General features: G+C 38.9%; 1 protein-coding gene across 22 annotated transcripts in view; it reads right to left on the minus strand.

The window, feature by feature from the left end:
* Positions 1–18,945, minus strand: part of ROBO1 (roundabout guidance receptor 1) — a 686,064-nt gene that overhangs the window by 86,672 nt on the left and 580,447 nt on the right. Inside the window, exon 1 of one of the 22 annotated variants that reach the window (XM_086883558.1) lies at positions 5,668–5,838. The exons of 14 other annotated variants lie outside the window; for them this stretch is intronic. The gene's annotated coding sequence lies outside the window, so the exon portion shown is untranslated. 7 more of the 22 variants (XM_086883553.1, XM_086883559.1, XM_086883551.1 and 4 more) reach the window with 7 other exon arrangements.

Consider the following 18,945-nt stretch of genomic DNA (forward strand, 5'->3'; position numbering starts at 1 on the left):
TAAAGCTTAAAGTCTAATTCTGAAAGTAAGTGTCATGTTTCATTTACACCAAAATGAAGACAAGGCACTTTTTGACTTTTCATGCCTCTTCAGAATTCTGTTCTGTGCCTACCAGCAAAACTATCAGCTTTACAAGTAGAATAATGCAAGAATAATACCAGAATAGCACCAAATTTAACAAGAGAAAAAGATGATGATCAGCATTTCACAGATGATCTTCAGCTGCCTGTAAGATGTATGGATTTTTGTATGTATGTTAAGAAAATATATGATGGGATGGTGGCTTACAAAGACTTTTTGAAAGCTATTTTCTGTGACCTGCCTGCCTGACCATATTTTGCTCCTCATCAATACATTGCTCATTCAAGCAAGTCCACTTTATTTATTTCTTCAAACAATATTTGGAGATAGTCATGCAGAAAACTCTAGGCACCCACAGAGTTAACTAGGTCCCGAATTGTAAATTATGGCCACCCAGCAGCAAAATTTCATATACAAATAATGAATCAACTCAGTCAGCCAATAAATCAAATCCATAAAAACTTACCCAAGGGTTCTACAACATACCACCAAGAATTCAGTATAGCTGTACACACATATATTCTTATTCTGAGACCATATTTTATATACCTATGTGCGTTGTGTATATGTGTGTAAATTTCTGTACATATAAATCCATACCCATCTGTCTGTGTTATGAAATATTTTTATATATGTGGGTGATTCATTTACTTTTCACAGAAATGTGCTATGAAATATGAGACAGAATGAAGCCATAAGAGAAATGCTTGGGGAGTCCAAATAGAAATGTGAGTGACAATTTTTTTTTTCTTTCAGTTCCTAGTTTATTTCCATTTAATAAATGAAATCTGCTGAGTTGCAAAATAATTCTGAAGTGAACAAATTCATAGGAAAGTCAAATTTAGCTTGCAGAATAAAATACTGACTTCTGTTTATACAGCCAGGGTTTCTGCATATGTGATATCACAAATTTCATATACTTCTGTCTTCTACAGTACAGCATACACAACAACCCATATTCTTTCATTTTCTAAATTGAAAATGGTGGGCATGCAATATTAACCTGCCAGACACTGCCTTTGCTTTAAAAGTGTACCATCTAACTATAAATAACAACATAACAGTCGAATTACAAGGTGAGCCCAGGCAATTGCAATTAATAGTGTCACCAATGGTATATCCAAGTAAAATGCAGCTTTTATTTCTTAGTTAAGAAACACAGAGTCTGTCAATTTCCTTCTGTCTGGTCTAGCAACCCAAAATATCCATATCACGTAACTCAATCATTGCAGGAGAGGCTGTAAGGCATGGAATGCCAGTAAAAGAAGGCAGCCCTGCAGTCTGAACAAAGTTGAACAGAAAAGAGTACAAATGACTATCTATCTTGATTTTTATTTAAAAATCTGTATCTTGTTCCAAGCCTTGTGAATCCCACGTATTCTTCCCTACCTATTATAGCATGCTTAAATATCAGACACTAGACATCAAAATGTGTTTGGAGCAGGTTTTCAACAATGATTAAAGTTTGTTCTTGTTTAACTTCAAAGTTCAGACAGACAAGTCTGTCCTGCTTTCCTGTTCCATTCTCTGGGACCCCAGGATGGTACATGCTGCCTCCTCCAGATCAAACACACAAAAAATTTGATTTGAAAGTAGTCTGAAACATTCTTTCAAGTGGTCTTCCTGTGCTGTAAATCTGTCATGACAAAGTGCAAGTCAATTGTTCCCCCCTGCCATACAGACCAACAAAACAGCTTTGCCATACAGACAGGCCTGAAGGCAGCCTAAAGGAAGGTGCAAAACGCGTAGGAAGGTGGCTTTACGTAAAAAGAAGGTATTTAAGGCAGATAAAATGACAATAGATTCAAGCTGCTGCCTCTGGCACCCCTGCCAATCTGATACATCAGAGGCAGAATCAGATTCAAGTCCGTTCACAAGACTCCTTTTCCCACTTTTCTGGCCTCATTAATACTCGCTGTAACTACAAGAAGGTGGATATCTACAAAGGCTAAAGCCTTATCTGTATCCTGAATTGCTCAGTGAATTAGGAGGCAGCTGAGAGTTATTCAGCCCTTGGCATTATCACAAGACACCAAATATCAGAATTACTTTATGTGTTTGATGCTTCACCCTATGAGACTGTGGAAACAGCCGAGATATATGCAGAATTTCACAAATCAAATTCAGAAAATAAAAATCCATGCCTCATCATATGTGATTTTCAGAAGTTTAAAACTGTAACTATTTCAAATTAACTTTCTATAAACATTTGGCTTTTGGTAATCACAAAGGAAGATTTAATTCACAATAATCTGTATTGGCTTGCATTAGTCTGAACTAATTTCTGAACAGATAGCTATGCTTATAATGCAATATCTGAACTAGTAAAATACTTCTCTGAAATGCTTTCACAGCTACAGCCCAAAAATATCTTCTATGTAATACTTCCTTTCTTATTATAAACCAAGATTAAAATTTTATAACAAAAGCATGTTACAACTATCTTCATGGTCTTAAATCTATTCTACAAAGATCACCAAAAAATACATAAAAAAGAAGCAAATGCTCCATAACTGTTTTTTACATTGTTACTTAATAAGTAAAGAAAACATACTAAAATCAACTAATGGACAACACTTAGGCACATTCTGTGGGTCACTAAAATGGTATCTGGAACTATGAATCTTTCTGCAATTTCCAAGGGCCCTGCATGGGAATGATGCGTTTACAATGACAACTGTGAAATTTCTGTAAAACTGTAAATTTGACCCCATGCATAAATCTCCCCTGGATGCACTGGTGCACATGTAGCTTTCACTAGAGTGATTGAAATCAGAAGTAAAAGTGAACTTGAACTGAACTCGATGTCTGGTATGTCTTCATTTCTCTTCCCTTAAGCAAGTCAGATGATTTGAAGTATCAGTTACACATGAATTTTCTTTTAAGCATCATGACTACTGTGTTATTTACACACCACCAAGGATAAAATCTCAGATCAGCCAGGGTTAATTTTCCACACAAAATCTCTCAGTTTTTAATTATGTTACCCATAGAAGCACAAATGAAATAAGGAAAAATAATACTAACAAACCACAAATTTTAAAACATATAAAAAAATCTTACCTAGTAACCATAAAAGAAACTACATAACCCAAATCTCCAGAGGATTTTAGCAGTCTGTTTCCCACTGTAAAAGGAAGACCAAGGTCACTCTGAGGGGCTGTGTTAAATTCACCAAGGATGAAGCCAAAGGCCCACCTACATCACCAGACCTGACTCTGCATGTGGCAAATCACACCTAAACCCTGCAGACAGCATCAGGAGTGGAGGGAAAAGAGTACAACCATCACGACTTTCCAAAGTTCTGGAAAATTTCTGCTGCTGATTCCAAGGGGATTTCAGTTCCTGACTGTCAATTAAAGGTATTGACAATATTGTCTTACTTATCTAAGTCTGGAGCTAATGTTGGCAGGATGACAACACGGATTTAAGACAACTGTATGTTGTGGGGTATATTTCATCAATAGAAAATTTCTATATTCTGCTGTGCAGAGCACGAGTCTTCAACAGCAGAGTGCTACTGCTCAATTTCAAACTTTAGAAGGATGGGTAAGTCACCAAGACTTGTAATCTGATGAAAGACATTTCTCAGAGTTTCTCACAGCTATTGTGCTAAAATAGGTAGTTTTTCAAGGTCCTTATGTAGGGTTTTCTAAAGGGAACTCTTCTGACAGGACTCGAGTTGTCAAGAAATTTGAAGTGGAAGTTTGTAGGTTCTTCTTCTACAAGCTCTCACAAGAAAAAGAAAGGCCTTCAACATGCAAAACCAACAATCTCCTAGACTTACATGTACAACTGTGAATCAGCAACAAAATCCCCACAGTGTGAGAGGAGGGAATAGAAATGAATTATTCACGTTTTTCTCCTGGCTGATCTGTGCAGCAGGCCATTATTTTCAGCTGTGGCTCCAGTGACTCTGTGACCTTCTGAGATGCAGCAGTTTTGGCTCAGACTCCCACTTGTCTCGAACAGGAGGCACATCCCCTCTGAGCCTGGCTGCCCGCTGCTGGCTCCTCACTCAAGGGATGCAAATCTCAGGCTCCCGGATCCTTCCCGTGACCGCTGCACTTCCTGCACTAAATTGCCTGTGAAAGCTTTCCTCCCTGGAGCTGGCACAGCAGCTTCCCAAGGGAAGAAGGATTTTCTTAGCTCCTCTGGGGATAAACCTGAGCTCTTTATGGCAGAGAACATGAACTGAGAACCAAACTAAGCAAATAAAATTAGTCACAGGTGACTAAAATGCAGTGGATTCTTTCATACATTTCCAAATTCGTATTTTGACAGTTTTTGAGACATATTTGACTTCTGATTCAAAACATTTTCTGTAAAAACTTTATAATCAAGTTAACTCCCAGAGAAGTTTCGTCTCTGCCAACTAAATGCTACAAATAAACAAGTATTTTGCAAAACTAACCTTGAAAAAAAATATAAAATGTTTTTGAACATAACTAAAAACCTACTGATTTTCCATCTTTTGACCAAGACAATGTGTCATGGAAATGAGGCCACACTTGAAAAGAAGGCTATAAACCCATTATAAGTTCCTATTGCATTTATCTCTGAGTGAGCCTAAGGTTAGTAGAACTCCTTTATAGTAAATGCTGGCCACACAAAATTGTGAAAACATTAAACCTTTCCTGTCACTTGTGGAGCACTGTCAAAAAGAGGAGCATATGCACTGCAATGCTGATTTTTCATGAACAGTTAAACACAAAAGTCATATATTAATCTGCCACATTTCACTCTTCCATCACCATTCACTACAGCTCTCGTGACTGCAGCACATGCAAATCATAAATCATAAATCTCCTTGTATTTTTTGAGGTCTGCATACAAGCCTTAAGTTACAGGACTGAGGCAAAAACCTGCAGTCACAGGCAACCACAAGCAAACCTTGAGTGTAACTTTCTTTATTACTGAAGGACTGCTGAAAAACCACCGGGCTAGACATTACAGCTACAGAAAGGCCTCTGCTTGGAAGATGCTAAAATTTAAACTTACAAAGAATGAGGAGAATGTATGCACAGAGAAGCAAAGAGCAAATCCCCCGATTTCCCCAGCTCACAGAGCAGCCCAGAATCATTATTTTTGTGCTCAACTTTGGATCCTCCAGAGAGACTCCACAGGCAGGGAATGACCTGCAGATCCCGGTCCGTTCACAAACGCTCTCTGTTGCTGCAGACTTTCCAACACAGGCTGATCTTCAGCAACACCCAGCAAAACCAGGAGCTACTCGGAGTTTCTTTAACTTGAGAAATAAGGCAGCCCAGGTTGCAATGGAGCAGAACAAAGCACACACTGTTCCCATTCTCTACACGCACGGGGAGCAGCGTTTCCCAGTGCCACCCTCCAACTGCGACAGCCCTTGAGCGCTGCTGCCAGGCCGGACATTGAGCAAGGCCTCTTCCCACCTTGGAGCAGCAAACCCGTGTTGCTCAGGGCATAAATGGAAGTGGCTACACCAGGAGAAGTGGGAGAGAAGGAAGGGAGCGAAGGCCGGAAAGCCTCACCGCTCTGAGGCCGAGCCTGGCTCGCTGCTTGCGGCTGGGGCCTGTCCCGCTATTCAGGCAGGCTCTGGAGCCCTACCGAGATAATTGCTTCCTTTGCAGCGGCTCCTTGCTATTCTTCACAGATGCCACAGTGGGTTTAAACTCCTGGCACAATTCTTGCTGTTGTTAAAGGGTTATTGTAAACTGCGCCAATGGAAAAGGCTGAGAGGGAAGAGTGGCTGCAAGGGAAGGAGAAACTGTTCTGGACACTGCAAATACTAGCTGCTCAACTTTTTGCATTTGTATTTAAAAAGCAAACTAGCTGGCCAGGTTCTGTATGGAAATCAGTCTCCTGTTTGCTGATGTTTGCTGTTACTGAAACAGGCTTGTAAAAATGGCAGAGAAATTGAAATTACTCTGCACTTTTTTTTCTTGGTTTATCTTGTATATGTGCTTGACTTTTTTAGAATTAGTACTATCCTATCATAAATGGGAAGCTTTAATGTTTCCTATAGGAGCAGTGTAAAAAGAATATAATGAATAAGAAGTAATCTTTACAGAGCACTAAAAGTGTTACTTGATCAGATTTCAATTCACTTGGTACAAATCACCGTTTCGTGACAGTAACAAGAAGTTAAAAACTGTATATGCACTCTCACAGTATACTTTCTTCCCCAGTAACACAGAAAAAGCCCACACTATGCTTCCAAAACATACAAACACAAATACTCAAATACTGAGTCTGAAGTAAACACTTAACTTCTAAAGACATTACTGTTTCTTTGCCAGCTACTTAGCATGACAAATAGATTAAAAAAATAAAAAAAATAAAAAAAATATTTTGCATTTAAAAGTCTAATCTATGTCACATTCTGGCTGATTTTTTCAAAAGCAGATGGCAAAATTTAGGAGTCCAAAATTTAGGCTGCTGGAGAAAGTGTGTCATCATTTCTGCCTGTCAGATGGACATATTGACATGTCCAGGTAGCTGAATTTGCAATTCCACTTTCCAGACCTGGTCCTGAATGCTGATCACCAAAAGGTGTTGCCTGTAGCCCCTGGCATGCAATGCACCCAGTGTCACCATGGCCCACGGGGGACAATTTACAAATGTGAGCTGCCCTCCACAGAAGGTCTGAAATCACCACTCCTGAGGCTCCTCTGACTCCAGTTAGTGCCCCAAATATGTAAAAATATTTATAGGGAAAATATTTTAGAGTAGCATTTCTTTGAGTTGTAAGGAAAATTATGCAAAAACACACAGTAAAGAGTGCTAGGAAAAGTTGACCCATATGAACAGGCAGGGAAGACAGTATCTAAAGGACTGTCTTGATAACATGCATGCAAACAAGAGACCTTACCAATAAGCTTCCTTAGTCTTCTTGTCTCCTTTTCCAACACAAACTTTAACAGGATCAACCCTACTGCAGTACAAGACAAGTTATAGTATTATGTCACATCAGTACCCTGACGTCTGCACCAAGGTATAAGCTTAAAGTTGAGTTTGTGAAGAGTAAAGATCACCCTTGTTTAGGGTTGAAGGGTGTTGTGTCCCTTAGAGGACACAGATCCACTGTTTGCACTTATTTATCCAGAAAAGCTGAATAATTGATATTTGCTACTCTTGCAAAATACTTTTTTAATTGAAGACTCACAATATGGTTTTCAAACACTGAATAAACATTCAGAATTAAGGAGGAAAGATCTAAGAATTCTCAAGTATGATACATATAAAAAGAAATATTCAGCGGATCTAAGAAATCAAGTGTACTTTGTATATTGCATTGTATTATTAGTTACTATCCTTTGTATGTTTCAACCAGAGATATTGTTGACTTTGGAAGACAAAAGAAAGCAAAGTTCTATGGAAGAAAGAAGTCAACCATGACCAGAAAAGCAATCATTTCTGAGAATGTTTGATAAAGAATGAAAAAACATGTCCTGATGATTCTCTTCTCCTTTCCAATAATTCTATATGTTATTGCACATTAGACAAAAATACCATAAAAGCTTAAGTAGTTTTGTCATTTGTTTAGATTCACTTTCAGTGGATTGCAATGAAATATTGCATGTTTTTCCAGACCTAAGATTTGGCAAGAAATGTTTGGTAGAATATAACATGAATATTTTTATTATATTTCAGAAGAATGCTTAAATATTGTTAAGTTTCTGAAAACAGGGATTCTGGACAATCCTACTAGATTCAAATTTTTGTTCAAGATCTGGCAGGCCTAAAGCATAAATGCTGTATTACAGATATTATTACTGGCACTTGCAAACATGCATGCCAAGAACAATCTGATATGCAGGCCATTCTATGCATGGAATATTAAAGTATTTAGAGTTGCCCTTATTAATGTGTTAGTTTTGGATCTTGGCTCATTTTGCAGACTAATTTCATAGTGGGATTGCCTGGAAAGTTACCACGAAGGTATTACTTTATGATCCTTTAGTTTATGATTAGTTTATGAACTTTTCAACAGATGCTTAAGAGAAATTCACCTCGAGGCAGAGGACTGGGCCTGACATACTTGTCGCCCAACCAGCAACTCTGTGCCTGAGACACGAGGGGAGGCAAATCCAAAGCAGGAAGAGGGACTTAATGAGATGCACACTTCTGTGAGGAGCAAAAGAACAGAAGCTCATTAAATACGGACTTCTAAGAAAGAAGGAATACATACAGGATTCCATTGGAAAGGAATTTTATATGCTAACTTAGTCAGGTAGGTACATAGAATGGCTTCAAGTGTTTCTTTTTCTATACAATCATGTGGTAATATTTTTGCCTTTTACTTGGCCTTTTCAGAACCCTTTTCATGGAACTGTCAGCTAGACTTCGAACACTCCCAAACAGAAAAAACATTGCATCACACCTAAATGGAGTTAGCACAATTGTTATTACTATTAATAACAATTAATAATAACAAAAAATTACTATTAAAAAGTTTTCAGACAAGTCTAAGAGAAGGAAAATTACATACATCTAACTTTAAGGAGTGATTTAAGGCTTGCTACCTTTGTGTTCAAAGCGCTAATGGAGAACACAGAAAAGGATACAGCCCTGTCCCAGTATCATCTCAACTCTTTCAGCTGAATGTAAAGTGGACAGAGATAAATTTGTGTATCATTTGAATGCTGCAATTGAAGTTGTAATGTTTGAAGACTTATTTAAAGACTGCATTTTGTAGCAGGTAAGAAGCAAAGACTACAAAGGTAAAAACTAGCATACTATGGGATTCTTGGGGTTAAAAGTAATCTCCTCCACAAGCAGAAGCAAAAACTCCCTTCACATTCTCTACAACACCTGAATAAATACATCATCTTTACCTTATAAAACTTGTCAACACTAGTAGTATCAATTCTCCAATGAGAATTTGTAGAAGTCCTCTGAAACAATGTTCAGTGAGACAATTAATTGATTTTGGCATTTCTTGGTTTCATTATTTCATGATCACAAAACTGATGGCCATTAACAGCATCCAGAAGTAGGTCTGGCCAATCCAAAGGCCTACATGTTTTATCAGAGGACAATTTTGAGGGGAAAAAAAAAAGAACTCTGCTAAGAGCACATTTAGCATCACAGAATTGTTAATGTTGGAAAAGATCTTCAAGATCAGTGAGTCAACTAATATTTGTCCAATATATTAAAACAGTATTGTAATACAACTTGGAAAATCTGTGTCAAGAGGCTTCTCTTAATAAAAGAGCTCTCTTGGCTAGTTATTGGTGCCACAGACAAGTATTTGTAGATACCATTTTCTGGATTAACAAAACAAATCCCATTTTAATTATAATCAGCTTTTCATCTAACATGATACCTTGGTAAGAAAATTCCAAATAAATAAAGGGCCCTTAACCTGTCAGTAACTAGAACTTATCCCACAGAACCAATACTTAATGCTGACACTTTGTCTGTCACCACACACTTTTTTGCACCATGCAGCAGGTATGAAAATGCCCATTTTCAAAATTAAATAGAAAATGCCTCTTCATCTTTTTATTTTTGTTTGTAGTCATATGGTTGCTATTTTAATAATTAAGGAAAAGCAGAGATAAAGCTGGAAGTTTTAAAATTTCATGTCTACTTTAACACAAAGTTAGGAAGAAGCACAATTCACACTCAAAAATCAACAGACATATTCCTGTGAGAAATGAGGGACTGAGAGTTCTGTTTAGGTTGTGTGAAACACTGTAGGTTGATGAAGGCTCTAGAAGCACAGATATACCTAACATCACAAGCTGTAATGATGTGTTAACCTTGGTGACAGTCAGAAGAAAAGGGTCAAAGGTTCAGCTGGCATCCCTGGGGGGGATCCTTCAAGCTGAATTTGAGGCTCATTTTCAGGGCAGCACAGTAAAACTGACACTGCAGTCTGAGATGTACATGATACAATGAAGAAGAGCTGCCTTTTTCTTGAACTTGCTACTCATAGCAGTAGAAAAAATGGTCTTTGTTTAGTTGGTTAAAATAGGGAGAACACAGTGCTACAACATGAGATAGTAAAAGATAATGTTTTTAAAGATCACATCTCTTTTTGACTTGAAAATAATTATTAGAGCAGGCTTGCAGTTTAATTTATTCTGGTTGCTCAAGCCACTCTCAGTTTTGTGTATTTGAGAAGTTATTTCCCAATGTCCTGCTTAAAAGGTTCAGATTGCTAAAGTTAAGGTTTCTCCTCCTGCTGATGAAACCACTACAACTACCTACCTTAATTAGCTTCAAGAGTAACAGATGCGAGAGATGACCCCTTATAACATCAAAGCCTTGGATTATTGATGACAAATGCAGAGTAACAGGTGTCACCACCAGTTGTGATTTCTAATATTTAAAAATGACAATGCAAAAAATACAGGTGAAACATGGGAATCTTCTTAGCAGAAAGTCTCCTTAGAATAAAAATTGAGAATCAATTTGCAGTATGGTCACAAAACTCCAGCTGGAATACCTTAAGTACCTTAATGACAAACAAGCCAATAAAAACAAGTGAAGCAGTAACAACATTAGCAACAGAAAAGTGAAGAATGTCAACTCATTTAGCACTTTAAAAAGAGGCTTCTCTCTTGCTGGGAATTATACTATATACTTTCCTGGAAAGTATTAGTCTCAGGAAAGACAATGGTGAAACTCACAGTGGTTTCAGTAATGCCAAATTCCACCCTGAGAGTTTAGGATGTGTGCAAAGCATATTTTAGTGAAACATGCTAACCATGCAGATTTCCCAGGAGTTATAATCATGCAAAGTACCTGCTCTGTAGACATTCTTAAATTATTACAAACCCCTGAGATCCTTGAATACAAGTGACAATAATGTCAAAACCATTCTAATGCTTCAGCATATAGCTTGAATAATAGAGATGTTTTCTTTATAATCACAGAAAATCTAAGTATTTGAAGCTGGACTATATCCTGCAAGTATTATACCATCACAAACATCTGGAGTGGAGCTTGGCCTGAATATGTGAGGATATGATACAATTCTACTGTTTTGCTTACAAAAAGGGGCCTATTTATGATTTAGGATGCAATAACCTTTCGCACTTTGCAAGGTGGCACAGCACAGCTTTGTTCCAAGTGTCAGGTTCCTTTCATGTATGAATGAATTCAGGTCCACAACTCATGAAATGCTGAATAAGAACTGAACAACTTCAAGGCTTGCCCAAAATCACATAGGAAGATTGCAGCAGCCCAGCAATCTGCTCTGCTTAGCTTGCAGACTCCACCTCAAGGCAATCTTTAGTTTACTGCACAGTAATTTTCTCTGTAGGAAAGTGTTTTGCAGAACACTTCTAGAAATCATGTTGCAATGACTGTATAGTCTCATGGCAAAAACAGATCTTGTGTGATTCTATCCAGTGTGCAAGTCTGCCAGAGAGCACAAACACTCATTTCTGGAATACTGATAATGCACCATGGAATTGCTTCAGTCAGGTACCTGCAGCTTCTGTGGTAACACTTTAACCTGAATGAGCAATATATATACATATATGTATATTTTTTTTTTTCCTTCTTGATTTTCATTAGGTGCTACTCTCCAAGAGAAATGCTCAAACTGAACACCACAGTTCAAAGAAGTCCTAAGAGACAAATGGTTTCACATGAATGGGGAGAGCAATATATGCAGAGTTTAAAATGTGAGGCATGCTGGAGGGAACTCCGAGCCATCACGTCAACATCATTCACTTCCAAAAACTTGGCATTCTGAATGGCATAGACACTTTGGAAAACAATGATGCAAACCCCCCACAAACTTACAGTTAAGAGACCTTGATTCATCATCCTTTTGCTCAAGGAACCAAATTCTGGATTTTGTGAGGAGAGCAAATTACTTAAGCATTGACATCTCTATGGCTAGCTTCAAAATCCAGTACATTCCATGAGACAGTAGAAATATTTTGAGATATACATCAGGAAAGCTTTTCACTTTCTCATGCTTTACTTTTTTTAACAGCATGATTTTCCCTGCCAAATAGGCGGTGTTCATTTGTGGGGTTCTCAAACTTACTCATTTTTGCCCCTCTTCTCTCTGTGTAATTTATTCTCCCCTGTGCAGCCAGAACCAGGAGGCCAAGAAGAGGCAGGTAGACAACTGACAACAGCAGCAGACAGAGGCAAAAGCAAAGCTGCTGAGTTATTAAAAACAAGATGAGTATAAATAGATCCAAGTATAACTAACCACCCACACTTCCGTGTTAAACAAAGGAACAATCTTCATGTGACCGTGTGCCAAATAGATTCTTGCTAATGATTTTTCAGAAGGAAAAAAAAAATCAATTAATTGCTCAGTGCAGCATGAGTATTAGCATGAATTATCCTACAGCTAGCTAAAGAAAGAAAACAGTTTTTTGGGTTTTTTTTTTTTCCTTTTCCTTTTTAAGAAGGACAACCTCAAGCAGGGAGACTTGGCCCTGCATAATATTACACAAGAGTCTGGAATAACACCCTGCAATGTGTGTGTGAATCCCACACTACTGCACGTGGTGAATATCTGAACTTGGCAGTAAGTAATTGTGAGTATATTATTACCTGGAGAGAGAGAAGTACTCTGTTGGGTTGAGGAAACCCAAGAACTGAAAAATTATTATTTTTGAAGTGCTGTGATTTGAACTAGACTTTTCATATAACCAGAAGCATCACAGGAAACTCAGTAAGGCAAAACTATCCAAATAAAGTGAAATAAGCAAAAGTGAAGTTGACAGAACTTTCAAAAAGTAGACCAAAAAATCAAAGCAAACCAAACAAGAAGCTCTAATCGCTTACAGCTGCTCAAGGCTCAAAAAACGGGCACTGTTCTTCTCTACTATTTTTATTCTACATTTTTCTTTTGATTATGAGAACATAATATGTGCAAACTCAGCACACAGATTGTTGAGGTTTTATTAAACATGCTTTTAGAGTTAGTGTCATTTTTACTTTACAAAAGTAATTCCTAAAATAAGCATGATACACAATAAAGTCTCAGTTAGCCGTTATCCGATATTTAGATTTTAAGTGACAACATGTGGCTGCTGTGGTGTGCAAGCAAGTAGGAATATCAAAAATGCCAAGTACAATCACATTTATAAGGTCTACTAGAGACTTTCAAGAACAAAAATGTACCTTTTTTTTTTTTTTCTTCTCTCTCCCATCCCCCAAAATGGAGAGGGCTTCAGTGTTTGGAAAAGAGCAAACACAGTGAGGAGCTGGGTTCCTTCACTTCACTGTACAGACAATACATTGATTTCTGTGGGATATCTGTTTATTAAAAGGTTTTTCATGCTTTACAAATGAAACTATCTCTGTACAAGAGAGTAAAATAAACCTAAATACAGTAAAAATAAAGGCTGATAGGTCCAGGAGGCTGCATGACAGAACCTTGGAAGACAGAAAATTTGTAGTGCTGTTTTACACATTTCATCTGTAGGGATCCTAAGTCCCATGTCCAATGGAATCTACTCCAAACATTTTCTGCCTGTACACAGGTTGCCCACTTCCCACTGAGAATCCTAACCTTCAGTGTGGCAGACCCATAAAAACCTAATTTTTTTCAATATTACTTTGCCACTCATTGTTTTTGCTCCTGAGGAGGAGTGAGGGGAGGCACAGCAGTCACTAAGGGGCCAGGGAAAACAGCGTTTCCAGAAACAAATTTTTAACTTAGACGAGGATGGCCACACTCTACATGTAAGATTTCCCTGCAGCTGATGAAGGGAGGGGAAGGGAAGAATTAGCTTTCTAAGCCCAGTCTTCATCTTTATTGTCTGTAATATAAGCAAAGGCTCCTTTCCTGACTGCTTAGAAAAACTAACCAAACAAAAATGTTTCTTTTTCATTAGTAGAATAAAATGAATGAAGAAATAATTTTCCTCCCACATCCTTTTTTCATCTTTCTTATTCATCCAAAAAACCCCCAACAATGAGACTGTCAGCCAAACAAAACAAAGATTTTGCTTTCTCAGCATAATAAATCACCTTTGCTCCTAACCATCCAAATCATAAAGTCCTACACACCCTGGATAGCTCAAGTACCCTAGTCAGAGATAATAACCACCTGGCTTTTTATTATTTTTTAGGGAGAAGCTTCCCAGACACCATTTCTATAATTTCACATGGTCCCAGAGGTTCAAAACTCTCAATAAGCCATTTTAACAAGAAAATCCTGACAGTCTAATATCTAGGCCTGTAAACGTCCCAAAACCCAGATATCTAACACATACTCTATTTGCTGCAGGCATTGATTTTCTTTTACTATCTAGGTCATCAGTTCACGACTAGGGACAAAAGAGATCCGTAGAGAATTTTGACTCAATGAGAAGTTTCCAAATTCCTCTAAGTCCACAGAGTATCTGCAAAAGAGCCCCATTCTTCTTTGCTTCACTTTCACAATGGAAAGGAGAAATTAGTCTAAAATAAAGCTGACCGTAGAAAAATCCACCCTTATTTCACATTAAAAAGTACTTTTCACTACTGCTGGGTGAAACAATACTGAGAAACCATAGTTATGCATGTCTAATGCTGAACTTTTTAAGTGGTGAGAAGACAAAAATAGCTGGAGCAAAGGACATCACTGATGCAAAAGAGCATTTTTGAAAGTTGTGAGAAAAAACCAGAAGGAACTCTTACAACTCTAGGGTGAAACATGATCAGCAATAACTTGGTTTAAAATGCCAGCAGATGAATGACCATGGGGAGCCTTTTAATCTAACACTGAATTATTATGAGTTTTAATGCCAGTACTTTTGGTTAGTGTCTATAAATCTGATAACCTCACACAGTGGATGACACTACTACCAGGCATGCCTTGGGAACACAGGAGGTCTGTTTGCTCCTAAATGCAAAATCTAGTTGTTGTGATAACCAGCACAAACCTGCAGACCCTGGTGTTCTCCTCAGCCCACAGGTGTTTGACACTGGGCCACATTTTGCCCTGCAACATGGAGCTCCTTCTCTTTCCTCTAATTCCAGAGACCAACATTACCCTTCAGAGAGGTCATTTGGAAAGACCTATCTCATCAACACGTCAACCTATGCATGGTTTACCCTATCCAGCACAGAAGATGCAGAGCCATTTAAATTACAACAATTATAATGTTGAGCATTGGACATGACCCAAACACTTGAGACTGGTGGGCTTTTCCTTCACCATTTTCTCACAGAAAATGGAGAAAGCACCTTAAAGAAGGATTTGGGACAGCTGACACGTCCAAAGGAGGGCAACAAAGCTGGTGAGGGGCTTGGAACACAAGCCCTGTGAGGAACAGCTGAGGGAGCTGGGGTTGTTTAGCCTGGAGAAAAGGAGACTCAGGGATGATCTTATCACTCTCTACAACTTCCAGAAAGGTGGCTGTGGGCAGGTGGGGGTTGGTCTCTTTCTTCAGACAGCAACTGACAGAACAAGAGGACACAGCCTTAAGCTGCACCAAATATAGGTTGGATATTAGAAAACATTTTTTTACAGAAAGGGTGATAAAGTACTGGAATGGTCTGCCTGGGGAGGTGGTGGAGTCACCATCCCTGGATGTGTTTAGAAAGAAAGACTGGATGTGGCACTCAGTGCCATGGTCTAGTTGAGGTGTTAGGGCATGGGTTGGACTCAATGATCTTGAAGGTCTCTTCCAATCTAATGATTCTGTTGTTCTGCAAGAGCTGCAGAGAAGAAGAGAACATCCACATGGGCATTTTCAGGGAGTCTGCCTTGGTTTGGCACATGGATGGAGACGTCAAGCTCCTTGTGCCCGCAGTGCCACGGGAGCTGTGTGGCCGCGTTAGCCCCGTGCGGTGCCGGCGCGCTCGAGCCTGTCTCGCAGCAGGGCTCGTTAGCCCGGGCTCGGCGCCACATTAACCGCTGCCAGATGGCTGCTGGGCGACCCACAGCCAGCCCAGAGCTCACAGCTGCCTGGCTGTGTCTGCACAGCCACGCTCCTTCAAATGGCAAACCTGAAATTCATGCTGTGGGGGGAGAATCCTGTAATAGGTTAGGATTCCCAATCCACACCAACGTGTAGAATTCCAGCTCTTGGCAGCTGTGGTCAGGGCTGGAAACTGACTGCGGATGTGTTAGAGATGAGAAGTTTTGTTTCAAAGGGCTGAGTCTGAAAAATGAAGTGAGGATGGTCAGACTCCAAGTAGGATGGAATAATCGAAAGAGGAAAATGGAAGTCGGTGTGATATTTCTCCACTTCATGTTAGCCCAGCCTATTCATCAGATTTTTTCCAAGGTGAGCGTGGTCATCTGCAGAAGGTAATGGTTTTAGGGCTCAGCCAAAAACCCCACAAACAAGACACAAAACTATGTGACAACTGATAATCAAATTGATAACAGACCACTGAGAAGAGATTGGGTATTTCTGTGATAATTTTTAAGAAAAAATTACAGGGGAAGTAGCAACACAGCAGAAGATACCCTGAGAACCCTTTGTCTTAACAGACAGTGGTTGTGCAGTTGTGGAAACCTGAGTGGTTTAGACACGGCAGGGGAAGAGGCAGGCATGCAGACAGAACTGAGGGAAAAAATGGGAAAGGTGTTCTCTTGATAAGGCAGGAGACAGCACAAGCACTTGGCATGGAAAAGAAGGGAGAGGTGATCCAGAAGACACATTTTGAAAAATTTGTGGAATCTGGAGAGCAAAGAGATTTCAGCAGGAACAACAGGGACCCTGAAACAGAGCTGTAAGTTGTGAATACAGAACACCAGTGTCACATTTTGGAAAAAAACAAAGAGAAGAAACAGCAGGATATAGAGGAATTATCACTCTCCTCTGGGACAGCTGTGTGGTTAAAAAATTGTTTTTCACCATTTTTTACTTTTAGTTTTTCCCTCTTAGGGTGCCAAGTTAACTCACAGCAACCCCAGCTGTGTCACCTGGGGAAACAGTATTAAGAGCAGCAGAAATATAAATCTAACAAAAAACTACTCTTGATCCTTGAGGAAACCACCACTGTAAGGATCAGATGAAGTAAAAAGAGAGGTAGAGTGAGAAGCCAATGCTCCCAGGGAGTAAGAAAAAGGACTTGGAAGAAAGGAAATTGCTGGGAGGCAGCACATATTGGGAATCAGAAGAAAAAATACACTTCTCTTTCTAACCCTCTTGGGGCCTATAGGAAATTGCTGCTTGCCCTTTAATCTGCCCCAAAAAAGAAAAACAATTAAAATGAAATAAAACCCTGAACTGTAAGTCCTTGCTCCCTGCCTTCCCCTCACCCCCACTGCTTTGTGTGGTGTGCACCCAGGCCATGATCTCTCATGCAGCTCTCCACAGCAGACACAATATTACCATTAGAATTACACTTCTATAGGAGTGTGCACTCTTTTGCTGTGTATCTAAAGTATGGGGAAACAAAGGTGTTAATAGATTAACAATCAATAAATCAGTGAAAAAGAGAGGAGGCCAGAAAAAAAAAAAAAAAGCCAAAGAGAAATGGAGAAGAAAGAAATAAGGATAAACATCTTGAATTAATTTGGAGTGGCACCATAACAGTATGGTTTCTGTCAGGAGCATTGCAGTAGTAAAGGATTAAGATTGTTACTCCACACAAAACACCCCAACAAAATCAATCAGGTTTTTTCTTTTCATTTCCCTTGATTCACCTCCCCACTGCAATTTTTCCCTCTAATTTAACTTTAAAAAGAAAGATCCTTTCCTATAGAGAGAATTAATTCCTGCTCTTTCCACTGTTCCCTCCAATACTAACAACACTTTCTCTTTTCCTTTTTAACTGACAGTCATAGCAATTTCTTCCACTCCCTATTTCTTTTTCCTTATGATCAAGGTCACGTTGGGATCCACCTAAGTAGTATTAAACTTGCCAAAGCACAAGGCTATGACTGGTCTCCACCAAGAAGAATGAATGCCGCTCTCTCTGACAATTCATTAACAAAAAAATTGGGGTAAGCACATGAAACACCTTCCTGTGGATGGCACCGTTAAGGAGGTTTTCCTGTCACAACAGAAGATCAGAAGGCTTTGTTTTCACATTTTGTAAAAACATTTTCATCACTCACTCATGTAAAAATAGCATTGAGTAAGATGCAATAAATGCTGTGCATTTGTGATGTACTATTTTAAGGGCCAGGAAAGGAGATGGGAATTGAAAATTTAAGTTGCAGCTCATCTAAAATAAGAGTGTAAGTCATTCAAAACTGTTGATGTCACAAGACAGCCACACAAAAAGGAATGAAAACCTGTATGCATTATTCATCTTGTAACTTTGATCTTTAAAGCTTTAAAACTTGAACAAGGAAAGATAAATGGCTTCTCAAGCTTTTTCTTTTAAAAATCAAATGAGGATGATTCAGGATAAATGAGAGATAAGAGTTAATACGAAAGAGGGGGAAATTGCAATCACAGTGCTGCATGGAAGTTTCAATGCAAAGGCTTTGCTTTTTGTATTCAATTACAAAGGATTTCTTTCTTAGGTACCAGCATCCTTTTTCATGTATATGTAAAAGATTTTACCTATTAAAATTTCATGTTCAGTATGCATAGCTTTTTTCTTCTACCACCTATACCATGACTCGATGTGAACAATTAGGAAGCTTCCTGAAGCAGGGGCTACTAGTGGTCATGGGGCAGGAACAGACTCAGCTGTGAAATCCTGACCTCCAAACCTGGCTCAAACATCAGCTTGGTCTGGAGCTTATGCAAGATATGTACACTTTCTCCCACTGGGAAAGCACTGATAATTACAGGCACTCTGACTGCATCCTGATTTCACTAAGGCTTAGTCAATTATGCAGGCATTGCTGCTAAAACATAAGACGAATTGATAGATCCAAAGCACACAGAGGTTACCGTGTCTAGATAGGAAAGCCACAGAATCCTCTTTGAACACTCTGCGCTCCTGAGAGTTTGTAATTATTGCCAGTTCTTGCCTAAAGACATGCTCAAAGGCCCCACC

This window comes from Cyanistes caeruleus, chromosome 3, assembly GCF_971803275.1.
Source record: "Cyanistes caeruleus chromosome 3, bCyaCae1.hap1.1, whole genome shotgun sequence".
Taxonomy (NCBI): Eukaryota; Metazoa; Chordata; class Aves; order Passeriformes; family Paridae; genus Cyanistes; species Cyanistes caeruleus.